Genomic DNA, 21,704 nt, shown 5'->3' on the forward strand with positions numbered 1-21,704 from the left:
CAAAAAGTTGAATGATCCATTTAGGATCAGGAAGTCTTAGCCTACCACTCCTACTCCTCTAGTTCCAGAGCAGGCATTACTGCTGGCACCTCCAGTACAGGGCTCTCTACCCAAGTCAATGAATAGATTAAAGGCTGAGGGACTGAGGACGATTCTTGAGGAAAAGTGTATGTCCGTAGATAGGGTTATTGACAGGTACCATGGGATAATAGAGTGTCTGAGACACCACAAGTTCCAAATCTTCCCCAGATCCCGTAGTCCTTATATTCCAAACTGGGTAAGAGAGTTCTACAGTGCATACAGTGCACTAATACCCCAGAAAAAATAACTAGCAGCAGCCTTCAAAGAAGTTGACTATGTGGTTGTTAGAGGCAGGACGGTAAAGTGTGATAGTGGGGCGATCAACGTAGTCTTAGACATGTCCACAGATATTAGGGATCACTGCCAGCACTTGATCAGAACGGAGAAGTTGGATGAAATGAAAAAGTGGTTAGCCCCACTAATTTCTGATGATACTCCAAAGTGGTTGGTGGAAGAAGCTCAAATTGAAAAGAAAGAACTGAACATTGCTGCAAGATTCTTGTTTGGTTTTATCAGTAGCACAATTATGCAGTCCCAGAATGAGTCGATCCTACGCCTTGCTAAGGCAGCCTGCCTGGGTTGCATCATAGAGAAAACTCAGATAAATGTGTGTACGATCATTGCTTCCGAGATACACATGTGTGCAAGGAATACCCGTACCTCACTTCCATTCCCAGTATTGATCACAAAATTGTGCAAATGGGCTCGAGTACCTAGAGGTGCCAAGAAGGATGTGGAAGTGATACCCACATCCTCTACTCATATCTGGAGGATCGTAGCCAAGTAACTTATGGATCAAGCAGAAAGGAAGAAAGCAGCCTCGGTGGAGTCAATGAACATAGAATAATCACCTGCACATGCATTTCTTCCTACTCTAGTCCCTAGGCCTTCAGGTATATCAATTACCACTGCTACTCCTACTAACAATCCAAGTTCTTCTAATGTTGTCGTGCCTTCAAGACCTATTTTTGTTTTTATTGTTTCCCGACCTCCACAAACCCAGGCTTCCCTACTCCGGATGGGACAGCTGGCCCTTTCTGCTGATCGTCGAGCTGCCAGTCTAAAGGCCTCTGTTCCAAGAATGATGCAGATTTCCCTATTTGATGTGTGACACCTCTAAGCACTACCATTGATGCACTAGAGGCCAGTATAGCGATGTGTGAGCACAACCAAGGAGCCACAGAGGGGTGATGGCTTTAAAAGTTGCCATTGCTGAGCTGCGAAAAGATGTAGACCACTTGAAGTGCACCGATGTATCCATGGCCTTTGGAACAGTGGAGATTCCAGACGTGCCTGAGATGCCTCGGAAAACCCTTGGACATGGGGATAGAGCGGAGCAGACAGCCGATCCTGAGTCAGAAGTAGAGACTGATGAAGAGATACATGAGGAGACTGAGGGAGCTGCAGATGAAGACCTGACCGAGATGGAAGCAATTATGATAGATGTTGTTGTGCAGGCTTCCTTAGCACTTGTTGCTGGATCCACTGGGGCTGGTCCTTCTGGGGTCACTCCGGATATTAAAGCCCAGACAGATGGAGCGATCGATTTGCTAGGATCCCCTCTTTACCTCCCTCTCTATCTTCATTTATTTTACATTTCAGATTCTCTGTTATATACATTTGAGGACAAATGTTTTTATTTGTTGTGGGGTGAGGCCCACCTTTCTTTATATTTAGGCTTTGTGTTTTAAATTATGTTTACACTACTTTCGGTGGATGTTTAATCTTGTGGCTCCTTTTATTTTAAATTGCAAAATGATTTTGACCCGTCAAAAATTTTTTGCCACCTCTCGTGTGTTGAATGTGGCTATTCTTTTGCAAAATTTAAGTCTCAGTTCCGATACAATCCGTTGACTTGAATAGTGCTCTTAATCGAACGAACATGAATGTGCAACTACGATAAGCTAAAATGAAGTTGCATAGACAGTATGTGAACTCTTTGAATCTCGTTGTGATTATCCATGTATCAAATTGATTCTTTTGTGATGACCGTTGCACACTAGCGAAACTGTGGAGTCTTGTTTGAATTTAGTGGCAATGCCTTGTGTGATGAGCTTACTCTGAACCATGCATGAATACACCTAGAATTTTCCCCGTTGGTCCGATCGACTAAGTAAGGCTATCTCTTGATATGATCTTAAGCAACTTCGAAGAGTGTGAGCCAATTTGACAGATACCTCTTTGTGGTCTACCTTCTGAGCATTTGTGAACCTCTTTTGAACTCCCCTTGAGCCTTAACCTTCCTTTGGAAGAAATTCGATGAAAACTACACCTTTTTTATCCATTACCGATAATCCTCATGAAGTTATGGTTAATTGAATAGCCAACTTAGGCCAAAAGCCTAAGTTAGGTGTATGGTGAAAAGAGAAGACAAATCAAGAAGTGCAAGAAAGTCCCTCTTACCCATGGTTTTGAGTAAAATGGAACCTCTCCATAAAACAAAAAAAGTGAAAAGAGAAAGAAAAAGAAAAAGAATGAAAAATAAATTTGTGGAATAAAGTACAAAATAAATGGGGTTTCCAAACAATTCATGGAAAGTGAATAATAGGATAACTTACGAGCACTAAAGAGAATGATGAAGGAACAGGAAAGGAAGTGTGTAAGCACCACATTTCATGAGGATGAAAGTCATTGAGCCTAAACGACCATACCTTTGCTCTCAACCCCATTACAAGCCTTGAAAAGACCTTTTTAATCTTGAGTAAGCCGCAACAAATGTTGATTGGAATATACGAACAAACTTATGGGTGAAAGCATACATTGTGTTCATCTTTGTGAGTGTGAGCTTTGCATTTAATTCCGAAGATTTAAATTGCAAACCATTGTGTATGAATATGGACTCATTCCCTGTGTGAGGGCATTTGAACACTTTGGTTGAGCTTGAACTTGCATTTGAAGCAAGTATTGTCAGCATGAGATTCTTTGATATTGGTGAGTCACAACTTTAATCTTTGAGTGCACATTTGATCGTTGCATAAGTAAATTGAGTCTTGTTATGTGCATTCATGATTGGGTCTTGTGTAGCACTGTTTGAGACACCATTTTTGAATGGTTGAACTTGAGTTTGCTTGAGAACGCGCAAAAGTTTAAGTTGGGGGTGTTGATGAGTCAACAAATTGGACTCATTTAGGGCTATATTTTGATAGAATTAGTGTACTCAAATGCATATTTTGTCTCAATATCTGATGAAAACCCTTAAGTTTCAGGTATTTGGAGTTTGAGGGAAAGCATACACACTACTTAGCAAAAAGGAATAAAGGTAGATGAAAGATTGAAGAAACAAGGATCTGAGAATCGCCGAACCTATAGGGCGAGTCGCAAAAAGGCCTTATCCTCGCCTTTTGTGTGCTGAGCCCTGAAGGAAAAGATCAAATCGGCGATGAAATGTAGCAGTCGGTGTGTCACCGAGTAGTTCCACGAAGTAGTACTATAACACCCAATGATCAAGGATGCGAAGATGTTGAAGGCAAGAGCTGAAAAGCGATGAAGCAGACCAAAAGGCGAATAGCTGAGTGTATCAGCGATCCCGACTAACTGCGCCGAATGGCTCCTTCGCAGCACATTTTTTGAAAACTAAAAATACTAGTGTATTTTTATTCTTAGTAGTCAGTTTTAGTTGTATTAAGTTTCGAATACATTTTTGAGAGACAGTATTCTCTCTAAGTTTGGAGAGGGTTTTTGAAGATCTTGAAGATTCAAAAGGTTTCAACTCCAAGATTTTGAACTTGGGTCTTGTGGATTCTTCACTCTTGACTTGTTTTAAGGTTTAATTGTGCATAACCATTGATGGAAACTAAGATTGGCATACCTTTTTATCTCTTTTACATGTCTAGCTAAAACACCAATTCTTGGGGTGTGATTTTGTGAATATATGTTGGACTATCTATTGGGTCTTGCTTGTTGATGGTTTATTTGTTCTGTAAATGTGATTTCGTTTAGTAGTTGTGGTGGAACCTAATGAAATTGTAGTTGCAAATAGGATTTCACCTTTTTGTTTTTGGCTTGCTCGAGATAGAGGTCGTAAAACTAAAAATACTAAATTGATAGCCGATGGGATTAGGTCGACATAAGGTTTTGCTCAAGAGAGTGAACCCTAGTCCTTCTCTTACACACTCAGCTCGAGGGAGTTAGTGACCAAAGGAGGAGGTTGTGCTTGAAGAGGCCACTCAATGTTCAAGAGAAACCGAGTTGATTTTTGGTAAGTTGCTCAAGAGAGAATTTACCCCACTATAGTCTAGCCTAGTCACAAATATTCAACGAATTTACTATCAAAAGCATGCAACCAATGATCAAGTTTTGCCTGTATTCCTATCCATCCCAAGAATCCCATCTCTATATTCATATCTCTCTTTATTTTTGTTGATTTTGCTCTTTACTTGTTTAAAAAGCCCGCATTGATAATTGACACTCGTGTCAAACCCTTTAATACGTCATGTCTTCATTTGGTAAAGTTTTTAGCTACGGTTAGCTTTAGCACTTTTGCGCTTAACTACTAATTTTCAGGAAACCCTCCGTTGGGACTCGACCCCAACCCTTGGTTGGGTTACTTTACTATTGTACGATCATAGACACTTGAATCGGAAGTTGTGTCTTGATTATACAAACATCAAGGGTGTCTACCCTTAAGTCTCAAAGAGTGAGTGGTAGTGGATCTTATGTGATTAAGACTACTTTTTCTAGGTATCGATAAAGGGCATGGTGGTAAGTGTCTAGCCGGCACAAAGGGTTGTTATGGTTGTGGTGATGAAGGTCACAAAGTAAGAGAATGCCCAGTGCTTAAGGCTAGAAGAAGAGGTGTAAGCAAGTTCCTCTTAATGGTTTCGGTATGTGTTTTATGCTTTATTAGATTCTGGGATTAAATATGTTTGGTGACTTGATATACTAGACCTTTATGTTTCCCTTGGTATGAATGGGCTTCATTTTTGTCTATGATAATGAAGCTAGAACCCTACTTAGCCATAATGAATTTTAGGAGGTGATGGAGGATTTGATGAATAGTGGTGTTTAGGTGATGCCTATAGATGTTTAGTGAGTAGACTCCTTTAAATGAGGATAGAAGTGAAATTATCCATGGTTTAGAATCACCTTATGTGATGGATGGGAAAGTTGAGTGATGACTTGATCCAACCTTAGAAGTTGAAAGAAATGTTCTTAGATAGCAAGATCGTTAAGTGTTCCAGATGTTCATTATATGGATTGGCTTGAAATTTTCACCTTAAGAGGTGTAGTGAGTTTGAAAAGTTTAGTCCCAGTTTGGTAGGCTCATATGAGACCTTGAGAGGTGTTGGTAAGGTTGCTTGTGAGCTATAGTTGCTTAATGAGAACCTCCCTAATTTAGAAGTACCCATTGGGATCTTTGACCGGCAAGTTAAGAAATAGAAGAGTAAGGAAGTGGTTCTATGAGAATTATGAGGAGTCGTATATTAGTAAGGGTTTTATTTGAGGGTGCTACTTGGGAGGCCAAGGGCTAATGAGATGTCCCGATGTCCTTATTTTCCCTTTTGTCCCTCCTCTAACTTAAGATTATGAGTATTTCTTAAATCGTTTCATGATTGTGGAGTCTTGGATGTTATGTGTGTCCAATGATTCCCTTGTCTCATAGTGTTGGTCTTGTTAACGTTTGTAGGATTTGGATGCATGATTATTAGACAACTATTAGTTTTAGAACATGGTAAGGTTATAATAAGTTTTAGTGATGCTTTGGGTTTGTTTGGAAAGAGTAGTATTTGAGGTCGTAGTAAGGGGCTTACTCATAAGGGGAGATGATGTTCTTAGATAGCAAAATTGTTTGAGAGTCCCGATATCCTCATCCCTTTCTTCTATTCATATTCTAGCTTGAGACCAAAAATTCCTTTTTGGGCTTGTATTATGTTTTGGAGTCATGTGTGTTTTAGAAAATTTCCACGATCTCCTTATGTTATGCATGTTCAACAGAGATTCTTATTTTGTATAAAATGAGTTTTTCATGATTTATATGTTCTTCATGATGACTGTGCATTTTAGTATGATAATGGCATATTTGACTTCATGAGATGATTTGACGAACATGTTTTGTGATGCTTTAATGAAATGGCATATTGGATCCCTAATGTTGTGTTGAGCTTGCTTTTAGTTGGAGAAGGTAGTTCCTCCTATGAAGATGAGATATCTTGCATTTCATGCATATTGGGTTGGTAGATGTAGTTCCTACTTCCTTGTATTGCATTGATCATCTCTTGAGATGGACTGATGTTTCCTCCTTGTGTATGTGCATTTTGATGTTTCATACATGATGGGCTACTAGTCTTGAGTTTCTAACTTATTTTGGTGTCTGGATCAGTATTCGACGATGAATGTATCCAAGGGGGAAATAATGTAACACCCCAAAAATCTAATGAACTAAGCTAGAGCCTAACATCTAGTCTAGTGGACTAAATGCTATAAAACGTAAATATAAGATTCGTAAAACAACCTCACCTACTTAGTACTAAGGTTTAAGGACCTAAATATCAAGGCATGACCCCCCAAGGACCCCCCAAGGGTCCTTCAGGACGACCAACAGGCTGCCAAAAAGCTGTCAAAAATTGTGTGACCTACTGGACGTAGGTCCATCCATTCCCTGTAGGTGTGGGGCATAGGTCAAGGCTTCAATGTGACCAGCTTCTGAACCAAACCACAGACCTGCTGGATGGGGCGTGACTACACCTATGGTCCATCGGTTGGTGGGCGTAGGTCATCCCTGGAGCTTTCCTAGATTCGGCCAACTTGAGGGGTAAGTTAGTAAATTACTAATTAATTAGTTAGTGTTACAGGTCGGTTTTTATGGTTTTATTATACTTATTTAAGGCTTTTAAGAATATTAACTACTCTTACAACTCTTTTTCCCCAAACTCAAAAATTAGAAACTACCTCCCCTCTCCAATATTTCTTTCTCTAAAACTCCATTGAAGAGCAAGAATGAGGTATAGCCTAGGGTTCAAGGAGCAATCTTTCTTCTTCAATTTGTGTGAAAATCTTAATAAGGTATGGATGTGTTCAACCTTGGGTAGCTATCACCCAAGTAGTCCATTCAAAAGCTTTTATCTCAAATCTAGAAATCTCCAAAAGCTAGGGTTTCAACTCAACCCCATTGATTCCTTTCAAGTTTATTTTAAAGATTGAATTATGTTCTTTTATGGATGTATTAATGATTTTATATGATTTTAACTTGAATTCCTCAAGAATCCATGAGTTCCCCAATCCTAGATATGGTCCTTCTTTACATAAAGAATGTTGTTGCAAGTTGGTCTAATTGATTGAATGTCAGCAGATTATGATGTGATTGCATGATTTTAGTATGACTCTACATGTATACTTGATGAAATTAAGATTCTAGGGTGAAATTTATGTGGTCTAGGGCTATGTCATCAAAGAGGCTAATTGAGGGTTTAGATGTGACCTTCTAAGATTGATGAACTACTTGATGAATTGCCATAGATTAGATAACCTGGACATGAATTGGTTAAAAGTAAATCTTGTAGATATGAACTAACTTGATTAGGGCTCACATGATGAATCATTGTTATAGTAGTATTGAGATTTAGTTTAGTTGATGCAACATGACTATAATTGAGTAAGCATGAAACATGTGGTTGGTTTACCTTGAGAATTAGGTTTACATGATGATCAGGTGAAGTACTGCTTGAGAATAAGGCTTGTAGTATAAAGATGACTCCTAAGGTTTTAAGGGTACAAACTAATATGAATAAGCTAAAGAATGTTAAGGCTTTAAGAAGGAAGCTATTATATATGTTAAGTTGTATATGGCATTATCGTGAAAGTACTTCATCCACATGGCCTATAATATGAGTATATGAGTGTATACATGGAATGAATGTTGTAATTAAGTTTTGACTATGTCTATGTTTCATGTGGTGAATGATAGATGTGTTGACTTAACATGATCCTTAAATGAAAGGTATGAAGGGTATGCATGATTATGCTATTATGTGCATGTTTTATGAACACTTAGAGAGTAAAGTGTCTATGATGATAATGTTGTTATTGTGTAATTGAAAGGACAATCACACACACACCTCCCCCATGCATGGACATGACTATGATGTAACTAAGGTGTTGTTGAAAGGCTAATTCTCATATGCACCCTCACACATAACTATCCATGAAGTATGTATGTTTATCATAAGGTTGTTGTGTTGATTGAAAGGCTATTCTCAAAAACACACTATGAATATGATGTGAAAGGTTTACTCACATGTTGATGATTATAAGGTTGAAAGGACATTCTCACCTAATGAATCTATGAGCTAATATGATATTATGTTGGTTTGAGTTCTTAGTGAATTCTCTCATGAACATGAACTTAAGTAAAGACTTAATATGAATTTAAAGGGAATTATGCTTAGCACGAAGTGAATATGAGTATGAGATGGGTTCCTTCACGTTAGTAGTACGGGTTCCGAATATGTTTATCTCATGAGATGGAAACCTCCACGTTAGTAGTCCGAGTTTCTAGTAGCAATCTCCTTATCCCATAACAATGTGACCACATACGTTTTTAGCTAGTGGATCCACCTAAAAGCTAAAATGTTAGTTCTACCTTAGGCAAGTAGAACACCTCTTTTCGGTGTGGGGGTAGAACACCAGATTTCATGTAGCTCACATTGTCTATGTGGGTTAAGGCTATATTTCCCTATATGATGAGAATATGAAATATGACAAGAATATGAGTTGTCTACTATGGTTCCTCAAGGCTTTCTACTTATTATGAATGGGGGTATGAGATTTCATTCATGTATTGCACACATAGGCTATAAGAGTGGGCATGGTACGCTTCTCTTATGACTTGATGATTATGAGTTAAATGTATGATTTATATGATTTATGAAGATGAACTATAATTATGACTTCCTAATGAGCTTTGCTTAGTGTGGGTGGTGGTATGGGACTTAACTTCTACATTGCACAAGTAAACTTACAAAGGGGTAATGGTGTGGTTTCCTTATGCTATAGAGATATATAAATTTATGCATGCATGATATGGATTGTTACTATGAGTGACTTTACTTATTACAAGTTATGAACATGAATTTCTCCTTGTCTATGAGTGTTGGCTATGGATATGGTCAAGGTATGCTATGCATGATCATGGTGGCCTAGAAGTGATACTTAGTGTAGATAGGATTATGGGATTCTATCTACGCATTTCACAAGTATAGCTTAGGGTTGCCTATATGATAGTTTTATTATGATGAGATGATCTAGGTATGAAATTATGTATGTGAACTATGTCTTGTGAAGATTGGAGTGTGCAATATGTTTATGTTCGAGACTATGCTTGTGATTATGATGATATCTTTGATGCTATGATGAATTGTACATGATTTGTCTTATGCGCTACATTCTCTCAATTATTTCGAAGATGATGTTCCAAAGTGGCATATAACATGGTTTCAAGTAAAATGTCCCTTTTATGCATGTTTTAAAGATTTTTATGCATGGCTTCCATACTCGGTCTATTTTGTGCTAACCCATATTTCTACATTTTCTATAAATGCAGGGTTTGATGATATCGGCTTCTACCCTCGTGGCTAGGACCATAGTATATCAAGGGGAAGAAATTGGTGAGTCCTCATAGTATTCGAGGGCTTGACCATTATGTCTTTTAAGTCTTTCTTTTATGTTTTAGACTTTTGTAAGGGTTGTGTCCCTAACTTTTAATCCAAGTATTATAGATGTTTTGAGACAAAGTGTTATAGACTCTCTCTCATTTTATAAAAGACTTCGATTGTAAAGAAAAGTTTTAAATTTCAATAGTTTTCCCTATGTTCTTATGTTATGATATACTAAGGGATTATATGAGACCTCTTCGGGGTCAAGTACACCGTATTAGATCTAAGGGGTACCCCTGGGTCATGACATATGTGTTTTTAGATCATTGCTCCTCGTAGAGCTTTCCCAAGGAATATTAATGCCTGCAATGCTGATGCAGTTCCTCTAGTACTAGATCAAGACGTTTCAAATGTAGAGTTTCGGAACGCCATTCAACTTTTGGCCTAGAGTCTATCTAACTAGAACAATCAACAGGTTCCAGTTCCTAAAAATGCTAGTGGTGGATTAGTGGCCACTAGGGTCTGTGATTTCGTTAGGATGAATCCACCAGAATTTCTTGGGTCACAAGTTGGTGAGGATCCGCAGAACATTATTGATGAGGTCTAGAAGATCTTTGGAGTGATTCAACTGACTAGAAATAATAGGGTAGAGTTGGCATCATACTAGCTTAAGGATGTGGCTCACATACTGTTCACATAGTGGAAAAACAACAGGGATGAGAATGCAGCTCATGTGACAAGGGAGAGTTTTACCGGAGCTTTTCTGGACAGGTTCTTGCCAAGAGAGTTGACGGAGGCTAAGGATCCGGAATTCATGAATTTGAGACAAGGTTCTATGTTAGTCCAAGAGTATGGACACAAGTTCACCCAGCTCTCTAGGTATGCTTCGCATATGGTTGTCGATCCTAGGTCGGAGGTGAGTAAGTTTCTATTTGAGGTATCTAACTTGGTGAGAACAAACTATAAAAATGCTATGTTGCTGAAAGATATGAACACCTCTAGGCTTATGACTCATGCTCAGCAGGTTGAGGGAGACAAGCATAGGGAGAATGCTAAGGATGATAAAAAGGCTAGGAAAGGCAACTCTGAGTACTCTCCAGCAGAAATCGGGTTGTGGAAATAGCTTGCAGTTTCAGTAAAGTTCATCAACCCCAGCACCTTCATCAGTTAGTGTTCCATCCACTAGGTTTCGACAGGATCAGAAAAGTAGGGCCTTAGGGATTAAGTCTCAGAGGAGTGTTTCAGTTACTAGGACCTACCAAACTTGCCAAAAGTGTGGTAAGAATTATCCGAGCGAGTGTCTTTCAAGAAAGGATGGATATTTTGTGTGTGGTCAGACTGGTCACAAATTAAGAGATTGCCCTTCTTCTAAATAGGGACAGAGAGAAAATAATGGTAGGGCTCAGTCTACAACTTCAACAGGACCAACAAGTCACCCAACTCCGCAGGGTACATCATCTGGTACAAGTGGCAGTCAGCGCCAGAACAGGTTGTATGCTCTCTACACTTGCCAAGAATAGGAAGATTCTCCTAATGTGCTTACTGGTACGTTGCAAGTCTTTCATTTTGATGTTTATGCTTTGTTAGTTCTAGGGGTTACTCTTTCCTTTGTAACTCCTTATATAGCAATAAACTTTGGTGTTAGTCCAGAAACTCTCTCAGAACCCTCCTCAGTCTCTACTCCAATCGGTGACCCATTTATAGCTAGAAGGGTATACAAAAATTTCCATGTCACAGTATCTTAGAATGTCATCTCAAAATATCTTGTAGAGTTAGAAATAGTAGATTTAGATATCATTCTACGCATAGATTAGTTACATTGCTATTATGCTTCAGTCGATTGTAGAAGTAGGATTGTTCGTTTTACTTTCCAGACGAGCCAATCTTAGAATGGAAGGGTAGTAGGTCAGTGGCTATGGGTTGATTTATCTCTTACCTTAAGTTCAAAAAGATGATCTCTAAGGGGTATCTCTATCATCTAGTTCGGGTTAAGGATTCAAGGTCTGAAACCACAACTCTTGATTCAGTTCCACTAGTATATGAGTTCCTAGAAGATCTTCCTGGAGTTCCTCCCAAAAGGGAAATTGACTTCGGAATTGATCTTCTTCAAGATACCCAGCCTATTTCTATTCCTCCTTACAGAATGACTCCAACTGAACTTGAGGAATTGAAAGAGCAGTTGAAAGATCTACTAGATAAGGGCTTCATCATACCTAGTATTTCCAAATGGGGTGCACCAGTGTTGTTCGTGAAAAAAAAGGATGGTTCTCTCAGAATGTGCATTCACTATCATCAGTTGAATAAAGTCACAATCAAGAATAAGTACCCTATCCCCAAGATGGATGACTTGTTCTGCCAACTTTATGGTGCTAGTCATTTCTCAACGATAGACCTCAGATCCGGTTATCATCAGCTCAGAGTCAAAGATAGTGACATTCTGAAAACATCCTTCAGAACTAGGTATGGTCATTATGAATTTGTAGTTATGTCATTTGGATTAACCAATTATCCTGCAGCTTTTATGGATTTGATGAACAAGGTGTTCAAGCAGTATTTAGACTTGTTCGTTATCATCTTTATTGATGATATCCTCACTTACTCGAGGAATGAGGAAGAACATTCGAATTATTTGAGGGTTGTCCTTTAAACTCTCAAAGATCGCCAATTATTCATTCAGTTTAGCAAATGTAAGTTTTGGTTACAATCTATTTCTTTTCTCAGGGATATAGTTTCTAGTGAAGGGATTCGTGTGGATTCTCAGAAAATAAAAACAGTGAAACAATGGCCCAGACCTACCTCTTATACACATATCATGAGTTTCTTGGGATTAGCCAGTTATTGGAGAAGGTTCGTGGAAGGATTTTCATCCATAGCTTATACATTGACTAAGTTGACTTAGAAAAAGGTTAACTTCAAGTGGTCAGATGATTGTGAGAAGAGCTTCTCAGAACTGAAAACGAGGTTGACTATAACTCATGTTTTAACTCTACCAGAGGGTTTAGACGGTTATGTGATCTATTGTGATGCATCTAGAGTCGCCCTAGGTTGTGTCTTGATGCAGCGAGGTAAGGTTATAGCATATGCTTCTAGACAACTTAATGTGCATGAGAACAACTATTCCACTCATGACCTCAAGCTTGCAGCTGTAGTATTTGCCCTAAATATTTGGAGACATTACTTGTATGGTGTTCACATAGATGTGTTCACAGACCATAAGAGCCTTCAGTATTTGTTTACCCAGAAAGAGTTGAATCATCGCCAAAGGAGATGACTTGAGTTCCTTAAGGACAATGATATGAATATGCTTTACCATCCTGGTAAGACCAATGTAGTAGCAGCTACTTTTAGTAGACTATCTATGGGAGTGTAGCATAAGTTGAGGAAGAAAGAAAAGAACTAGCAAAAGATTTTCACCGACTTACTTGCTTAGGAGTTTTCATTGTGAACATATCAGCTTTGGGAAAGTTCAGAATGGGTCAAAGTTTTCATTGGTAGCAGAGGTTAAGGGAAGAGAATGTGATCCTATATTGCTTCAGTTGAAGGGTGCAGTTCATCAGCAGAGAGTTGAGGTTTTCTCCCAATGGGCAGATGGTGTGCTTCGCTATTAGGGTCATTTATATTTACCTAAGGTCGGTGAGTTGAGATAGTAGATCCTTCCTGAAGCCCATAACTGCATGTATTCTATTCATCCAGGCGCCACTAAGATGTACCGTGATCCGTCAGAAGACTTTTGGTGGAATGGCATGAAAAGGGATATAGCAGATTTTGTGGCTAAGTGCCCTAATTGTCAACAGGTGAAGGTAGAACATCAGAAACCAGGAGGTATGACTCAATAGATCAACATTCCTTCATGGAAGTGGGAAGTGATAAACATGGACTTCATTATAGGTTTACCTCGTACTCGTAGATAGGGGTGTTCACAGATTGGATAAAAACGATCCAAATCGAAAAACTGAACCAAATCGATAAAAGAAAACCGATTTTATGTTGGTTTGGTTTGGTTTGGTTTTAGATTTTTGAAAATCGATAGTATTTGGTTTGGTTATGGTTTTATTCGAAAAAACTGAAGAAATAACAGAACCGAACCAATGAATTATATACATATATTTTATTAATATACATACTTAATATATTATTTTTATAAATAATTTTAAAGATCTTACACATATTTTCATCATAATTTCTTATAATTTACTTATTAAAAGCAAAAATTCCCAAGATGAAGCATTTATCTTATTGATTTCATACATATGAGTGTCTATGACAATCCTTTCTGCGACTAAAAATGTTATTGTCTATTCCTTCTAGGACAATATAGTGACTTTTAAAGCTTTATTGATAGTAAATTTAGCGATCGAATAACTATTTTTCATTTTGAATGGATTGTTGTCACTTTTTTCACATTTTGAATGAATTGTTTCTTTTATTTTTTTGTATGGTTAATAACCGAATAACTGAATCACACCAAACCAAAACCGATAACCAGCAAACTGATAAATATATATTATATTTGGTTTGGTTTGGTTATGATAATTTTAAAACCGATTAAGTTGGTTTGGTTTTGGTTTTGACCAATAACCAATCCAAACCGACCTGTGAACACCCCTACTCGCACACAACATTACTCCATTTGGGTGATAGTAGACAGAGTTACTAAGTCTGATCATTTCTTGGCTGTCAAGAGTACAAATTTGGCCGAGGACTACGCCAAGCTTTACATTAATGAGATAGTCAGGTTACATGAGGTTCCTTTCTCTATCATCTCAGATAGAGGTCCTCAGTTTACCTCTCATTTCTAGAAGTCATTTCAGAAATGTCTTGGTACACAGGTTAATCTCAGCACAACATTTTATCAACATATGAATGGTAAGGCAGAGCGTACCATTCAGAACTTAGAGAACATGTTGAGAGCTTGTGTGATCAACTTCAAGGGTAGTTAGGATGATCACCTTCGTCTTATAGTGTTCGCCTACAATAATAGCTACCATTCCAGCATTCAAATGGCCCTTTATGAGGCATTGAATGGGCGTAGATGTATATCTACAGTTAGTTGGTTTGAAGTAGGTAAAGCAACCTTGATAGGGCTAGATTCGGTTCATGATGTTATGGAAAAAGTTCAGCTCATCACAGATAAACTTAAGACAACCCAGAGTCGCTAGAAGTCCTATGCAAATGTAAGGAGAAGGGACATGGAGTTCCAAATTGATGATTGGGTTTTCCTGACTGTGTCATCTATGCAGGGGGTGATGATATTTGGCAAGAAAGGGAAAGTCAGTCCTAGATATGTAGGCCCTTACAAGATCTTGAAAAGAGTTGGTAAAGTGGCTTATGAATTAGAGTTGCCAGCAGACAATGCACTACAATATGACAGTGGGAGATATTGTTAACCAATTTAAAACCACGAGAGCTATCTCTGGAGTCCGATGTATCACCCCATAGAGAGGACCCAATATACCTTCACAGGGGTATAAAGGTATGACTGGCGTGATAAGTACATATGTTTCCTATAGTGGGGACTTATCAAATAGGGGCACGTAGTTCTAGAAATATGTGGGTGATTGACCCTTAGTCCCTTGGTATTAAGCCTACTCCCAACTGATTATGTAAGTAACACATTATAACTGGATTTCTGTAATAATTAGAAATTCACAGTTCTTTCATTAATTTCTCTTGTGATTATCATTATTTCTTTTGTTATCTAAAACATCGCACCAATCTATTTATCTCTATTTCTTTATTCTCTACTTTAAGAGTTTTACTAACTTTTTCCACTCTAATATATATCCCCCCCCCCCCCACAATTTAAAAGTTTAATAATTTTTACGGCCAGAAATCTCAAATCATCAGAACATCTACTCTAAAAAGTGGTAGGTAAGCCAAACACATAGCCTGTAATGAGAATCAACAATCTATTACACTGAAAAGAAACACATAGAAAGTAAGAAAACTGCATCAAATATAATAAAGAGACATACCATCTTATGTTTGTTTCATGAAAAACATTTTTTTTAAAGAAAAGCATTGTTTCATGCAAAACTATTTTTTTAATAAAAAAATATTGTTTCATGAAAGAAACGTATAGAAAGTAAGGTCACAACATCGAATGGAAAAACTTTTTAAAAGATAAATGAATAGTAACTTTGATTAAAGAAAAATAATGTTTCATGAAAAAACGCATTACTTCACATACTTATGGTCTTATTTATCTTTCTTGGGCCTCCTTCTCGTCAATCCTAGAGATTGACATTCATGCGTCGTCATCCTTTTCTTCTTCTTCTCCATACTTACAACCTAAATTTATTTTGGTTCTCTAATTTTTTATTTCACTTCTTTCTACAATTTGAAGAAGTAAGCTTTTGCAATTCAAGATTCAGAGAATTACTGGTTGTCAAATTAAAATTCAGGGATAGAAAATGAATTCAATGAACCTCGAGGTGTTTCTGTATTATTTTATACTTTAACTATTTCTCCTCTTCACATAGCTTAATTGTAGCTCCTATGAGGTGTTGCATTGGGTGGCACATTTCCCAAGGTGTTTTGGAGTGCTTTGATCTAGGTTTTTTCTTTTGGAGCCTTTTGAAATAAAAGAGAGTTGAGTTTAGTCAATATCTAGAAAGTCTGATATTGAATGAGGATTCTATAAGTTCCATCAGCTCCAAAATGTATTTTTTGGTCTAGTAGTGTTGTTGGTTTGGGTTGTGAGGCTTTCATTTTATGTTTGTATCTTTAGATATTTTAGCTTTAAATTTTGGCATAAGTTGACTACTGTTATCAATCATGTTAAACCCTCTCAGATGGAAATTAGATCAGTGATGTTAGATCCAGAATATTGAGTTTGATCGAGAACGACCATTGGTTTTGATCCCAAGGTATTTGTGGATGAATTTGTGGCTTTTGTCTTTTTGTTTGATGTTTCGTTATAAGTGTCGACTTGAGTTTACATTTTTATGAGCTCATATTGTTCCCATTTTTTTGGGTACAATCTCCTTTAGCTATTCAGAACCTTTTGGGTCAGTCATTTCTTGGATTCCTAGTGTGGGTCCCACTTTCTCATTTTCACTCAATTTTTGGGTATTTCTCTAATTATTGCAAATTTTATGTCTAAATGCCCATATATTTACGTTGTAATAAAAAAAATATGCTAGAATATCAGTGCTCGGAAGTGATTCGAATAGGAGAGCTTATGTTTAGTTGTTTTGGAGCGTGCGTATTTTACTTTGGGGTAGGTTACAATCAACTTGTTCTTACATTGAGATTTCTTAGGTAATGTTTCCCATTTATTGGATGTGATTTGGGATTGTGTGTTAAGAGTTAGGATTATCTTCCTTATTCTTATTTTTTAATTCTCGTTTGCATCTTACGCTAGTTTAGATTTGTGCAATCCTTAGTTTAGGTTGGAGTTTCTTTTTTTTAGGGTTTTTTGTGCTTTTTAAGTTTAGGGTTTTTGGATTTTTAGGATTTAGAATTTAGAGATTAGGGTTTTGTAGGGATTTTAAATTGTTTTAGGGTTTAAATTAGGGTTTGTAGGGTTTAGAGTTTCTTAAGGTTTAGGGTTTAGGGTTTCTTAACGTTTTAGGTTTAGGATTTAGGGTTTAGGGCTTAGGTTTTTCTTTCAGTTTATAGGTTTAGGTTTTTTTTTTCAGTTTATTGGTTTAGGTTAAGGATTTTATCTAGGTGATTAGGATTTAGGGCGTTGGGTTTTTAAGTTAATCATTTTTAGGTTAACATTTTTTAGGGTTTTATAGGTTTAAAATTTAGGGCTTGGTGTTTTTTGTGTTTTTTAGGATTTAGCAGATATTGTTTAGACTTATAGGGTTTAGAGCTTAGAGTTTTTTTTTTATCTTTAGGGCCTTTTAAGTTATTCAGGGTTTTTAAGGGTTAAGTGTTTCATAGTGTTTTTTAGGGCTTAGGGTTTTTTTGTGTTTTTTCAGTTTAGGATTTACAGATTTTTAGGATTTAGGGCTTAGAGCTTAGGGTTTTGTTGGAGTTTTAAATCAATTTTAGGGTTTATTGTATTTAGGTTTCTTAAGGTTTTAGGCTTAGGATTTAAGGATTTAGGCTAGGATATAGGGTTTAGGGATTTGCATTTTTAGGTTAAAGTTTTTTATGAAATTATAGGTTTACGGTTTAGAGCTTAGGGTTTTTTTTGTGTGTTTTTGAGTTTAGCATATACTATTTAGGGCTTTATAAGGTTTAGAGCTTAGAGCTTTTTTGGTTAAAGGGCTTTCGGGGTTTTTAGAGGTTAGAGTTTAGGGCTTAGGGTTTTTTGTGTTTTTTAGGTTTAGGGTTTACTTATTGTTAGGATTTCAGGTTTATACCTTAGGGTTTTGTAGGGATTTTAAATGGTTTTTATGGTTTATTTTAGGGTTTCTTAAGATTTAGGGTTTCTGAGGGTTTTATGTTTAGGGTTTTCAGTTAGGGTTTAGGGTTAAGGGCTTAGGGGTTTTTTTAGGTTAAGGGTTTTATCTAGGTTTTTAGGGTTTAGGGCATTGGATTTTTTAGGTTATGGTTTCTTAGGGTTTTGTTTAGGGGTTAGAGCTTAGGTTTTTTTTTTATGTGTTTTTTAGGTTTTAGCATATACGATTTAGAGGTTTATAGGGTTTAGAGCTTATATTTTTTTAGGATTAGCGGTTCTTGGTTTTTAAAGGTTTTTAATGGTTAAGTGTTTCTTAGGATTTTTTAGGGTTTAGGGCTTAGGCTTTTGTAGAGGTTTTAAATGGTTTTAGGGTTTATTTTAGGGTTAATATGATTTAGGGTTTCGTATGATTTAGGATTTTGGGTTTCTTATTGTTTTAGGTTTACGATTTAGGGTTTTAGATTAGGGTTTAGGGTTTAGAGCTTAGGGTTTCTTTAGATTTAGGGTATTAGGTTAAGGATTTTATCTAGGTTTTTAGTGTTTAGGGCTTTGGATATTTAAGGTTAAGGTTTTTTAGGGTTTTATAGGTTTAGGGTTTAGGGGCTTTTTGTATTTTTTAATGGTTTAGCATAAATGATTTAGGGCTTTATAGGATTTACAGCTTAGAGTTTTTTTTGTTTAGGAGTTTTTGGGTTTGTTAGGGTGTTGAAGGGTTAAGTGTTTCTTAGAGTTTAGAGCTTTGGGTTTTGTAGGGGTTTTAAATGGTGTTAGGGTTCACTTTAAGCTTTCTTAAGGTTTAGGGTTTAGGGTTTTATGTTTAAGATTTAGGGTTTTAGGTTAGGGTTTAGGTTTAAGGGATTAGGGTTTTTTTAGGTTAAGGATTTTATCTAGGTTTTATGATTTTTTAAGTTAAGGTTTTTCAGGGTTTTATAGGTTCAGTGTTTAGAGATTAGGATTTTTTGTGTTTTTTTGGATTTAGCATATATATATTGAGGCCTTTATAGTGTTTAGATCTTAGAAGGTTTTAGGTTTAGGGGGTTTTGGGTTTTTTTGGGGTTTTTAAGGTTTAAGTGTTTATTTGGGTTTTTTAGGGTTTAGGGTTTATGGCTTACGGCTTTTTGGGTTCTTTAGATTCTGGGTTACATATTTTAATGATTAACAGTTTAGAGCTTAGGGTTTTGTAGGGGTTTTAAATGGGGTTTAGGGTTTATATGATTTAGGATTTCTTAAGGTTTAGGGTTTCTTAGGGTTTTAGGTTTAGAATTTAGGGTTTTAGATTAGGGTTTAAGGTTTAGGGCTTACGGGTTTGTTGGGTTTAGGGTTTTTAGGTTAAAGGTTTTACCTTGGGTTTTAGGTTTAGGGCTTTGGATTTTTTATTGTGTTATAGGTTTTGGGTTTAGGTCTTAGGGTTTTTTGTGTGTTTATTAGGGTTTAGCATATACGATTTAGGGCTATATAGGGTTTAGTCCTTAGAGTTTTTTAGGTTTAGCGGTTTTTGTGATTTTGAGGGTATTTGAGGGTTAAGATTTTCTTAGGTTTTACAGATTTTTAGGATTTAGGGTTTCGACCATAGGCTTTTGTAGGGGTTTTGAATGGTTTTTAGGGTTTATTTTATGTTGTATATAAGTTAGGGTTTCTTAAGGTTTAGGGTTTAGGGTTTTATGTTTAGGATTTAGTGTTTTAAGTTAGGATTTAAGGTTTAGGGCTTATGCTTTTTTTAGGTGTAGGATTTTAGGTTAAGGGTTTTATGTATGTTTTTAGGGTTTTGGGTTTTTTAGATTAAGGTCTTTTAGGTTTAGGGTTTGGGTCATAGTTTTGTTTTTGTGCTTTTTAGGGTTTATCATATATGATTTAGGGCCTTATAAGGGTTAGAGATTAGTGTTTTTTTAGGTTTAGGGGTTTTTGTGTTTTTTAGGGTTAAGTAATTCTTAGAGTTTTTAATGGTTTAGGGTTTTCTTTAAATTTTTTAGGCATAGGGTTTACGAATTTTTAGGATTTAGAGCTTAAGGTTTTGTAGGAGTTTTAAATGGTTTTTTCTGTTTGTTTTAGTGTTTATAGGATTTTGGGTTTCTTTATGTTTAGGGTTTTAGGTTTAGTATTTAGGGTTTTAGGCTAGGGTTTAGGGATTAGGGATTTTTGAGGTTTAGCGCTTTAGGTTAAGGGTTTTATCTACGTTTTTAGGGTTTAGGGATTTGGTTTTTTTAGGTTAAGGTTATTTAAGGTTTTATTGGTTTAGGGTTTAGGGTTTTGGGTTTTTTTGTGTTTATTAGGGTTTAGCATATAAGATTTTGGGCTTTATAGGGTTTAGAGCTTAGAGTTTTTTTAAGTTTAGGAGTTTTAAGGGCTAAGTGTTTTTAGGGTTTTTTAGGGTTTAAGGTTTAGAGCTTAGGGACTTTTTTAGTTTTTTAGTATGGGTTTACGGATTTTTTGAATTTAAGTTTAGAGCTTTGGGTTTTGCAGTGGTTCTAAATTTTTGTTAAGGTTGATTTTAGGGTTTAAAGGTTGTAGGGTTTCTTAGGGTTATAGGTTTAGGATTTAGGGTTTTAGGTTAGGGTTTAGGGCTTAAGGTTTTTTTTGGTTTAGGGTTTTACCTAGGTTTTTTTGGGTTTAGGGCTTTGGATTTTTTAGGTTAAGGTTTTTAGGGTTTATAGGATTTAGGATTTCTTAAAGTTTAGGGTTTAGGGTTTCTTAGGGTTTTAGGTTTAAGATTAAGGGTTTTAGGTTAGTATTTAGGGTTTAGGGATTAGGTTTTTTTTCAGTTTTGGGTTTTAGGTTAAGGGTTTTATCTAGGTTTTTAGGATTTAGGTCTTTGGGTTTTTTAGGTTAAGGCTTTTAGGGGTTTTTAGTTTTAGAGTTTAGGGATTAGGGTTTTTTTTAGTGTTTTTTAGGCTCTAGCATATATGGTTTAGGCATTATAGAGTTTAGAGTTTTTTAGGTTTAGGGGTTTTTGGGTTTTTTATGGTTTTTAAGGGTTAAGTGTTTCTTAGGGTTGTTACGGTTTATGGCTTAGCGTTTTTTTGTGTTTTTTAGGTTTCACGTTTATGGATTCTTAGGATTTAGGGTTTAGAGCTTAGGGTTTTGTTGGGGTTTGAATGGTTTTTAGGGTTTACTTTAGGGTTTATTGTATTTAGGGTTTCTTAAGGTTTAGGGTTTCTTAGGGTTTGAGGTTTATGATTTAGGGTTTTGGGTTAGTGTTTAGGATTTAAGGCTTATGGTTTTTTCAGATTTAGGTTTTTAGGTTAAGGGTTTTATCTACGTTTTTAGGGTTTAGGGCTTTGGGTTTTTTAACTTAAGGTTTTTTTGGATTCTCTAGGTTTAAGGTTTAGAGCTCAGGGATTTCTATGCGTTTTTTAGGGTTTAGCATATACTATTTAGTGCTTTATAGGGTTTAGAGCTTAGAGTTTTTTAGGTTTAGGAGTTTTATGATTTTTTAGGGTTTTTATGGGTTAAGTGTTTCTTAGGGTTTAGGATTTAGGACTTAGGGATTTTTTGTACTTTTTAGATTTAGGGTTTACGGATTTTTAGGATATAGGGCTTAGAGCTTAGGGTTTGTAAATGGGTTTTAGGTTTTATTTTAGGGTTTATAGAATTTAGTGTTTCTTAGGGTTTCTTAGTGTTTTAGGTTTAGAATTTAGGGGTGTTTTAGGTTTAAAGTTATAGGTTAACGGTTTTCTCTA

Source organism: Solanum stenotomum, chromosome 7, assembly GCF_019186545.1.
Source record: "Solanum stenotomum isolate F172 chromosome 7, ASM1918654v1, whole genome shotgun sequence".
In the NCBI taxonomy this organism is placed as follows: Eukaryota; Viridiplantae; Streptophyta; class Magnoliopsida; order Solanales; family Solanaceae; genus Solanum; species Solanum stenotomum.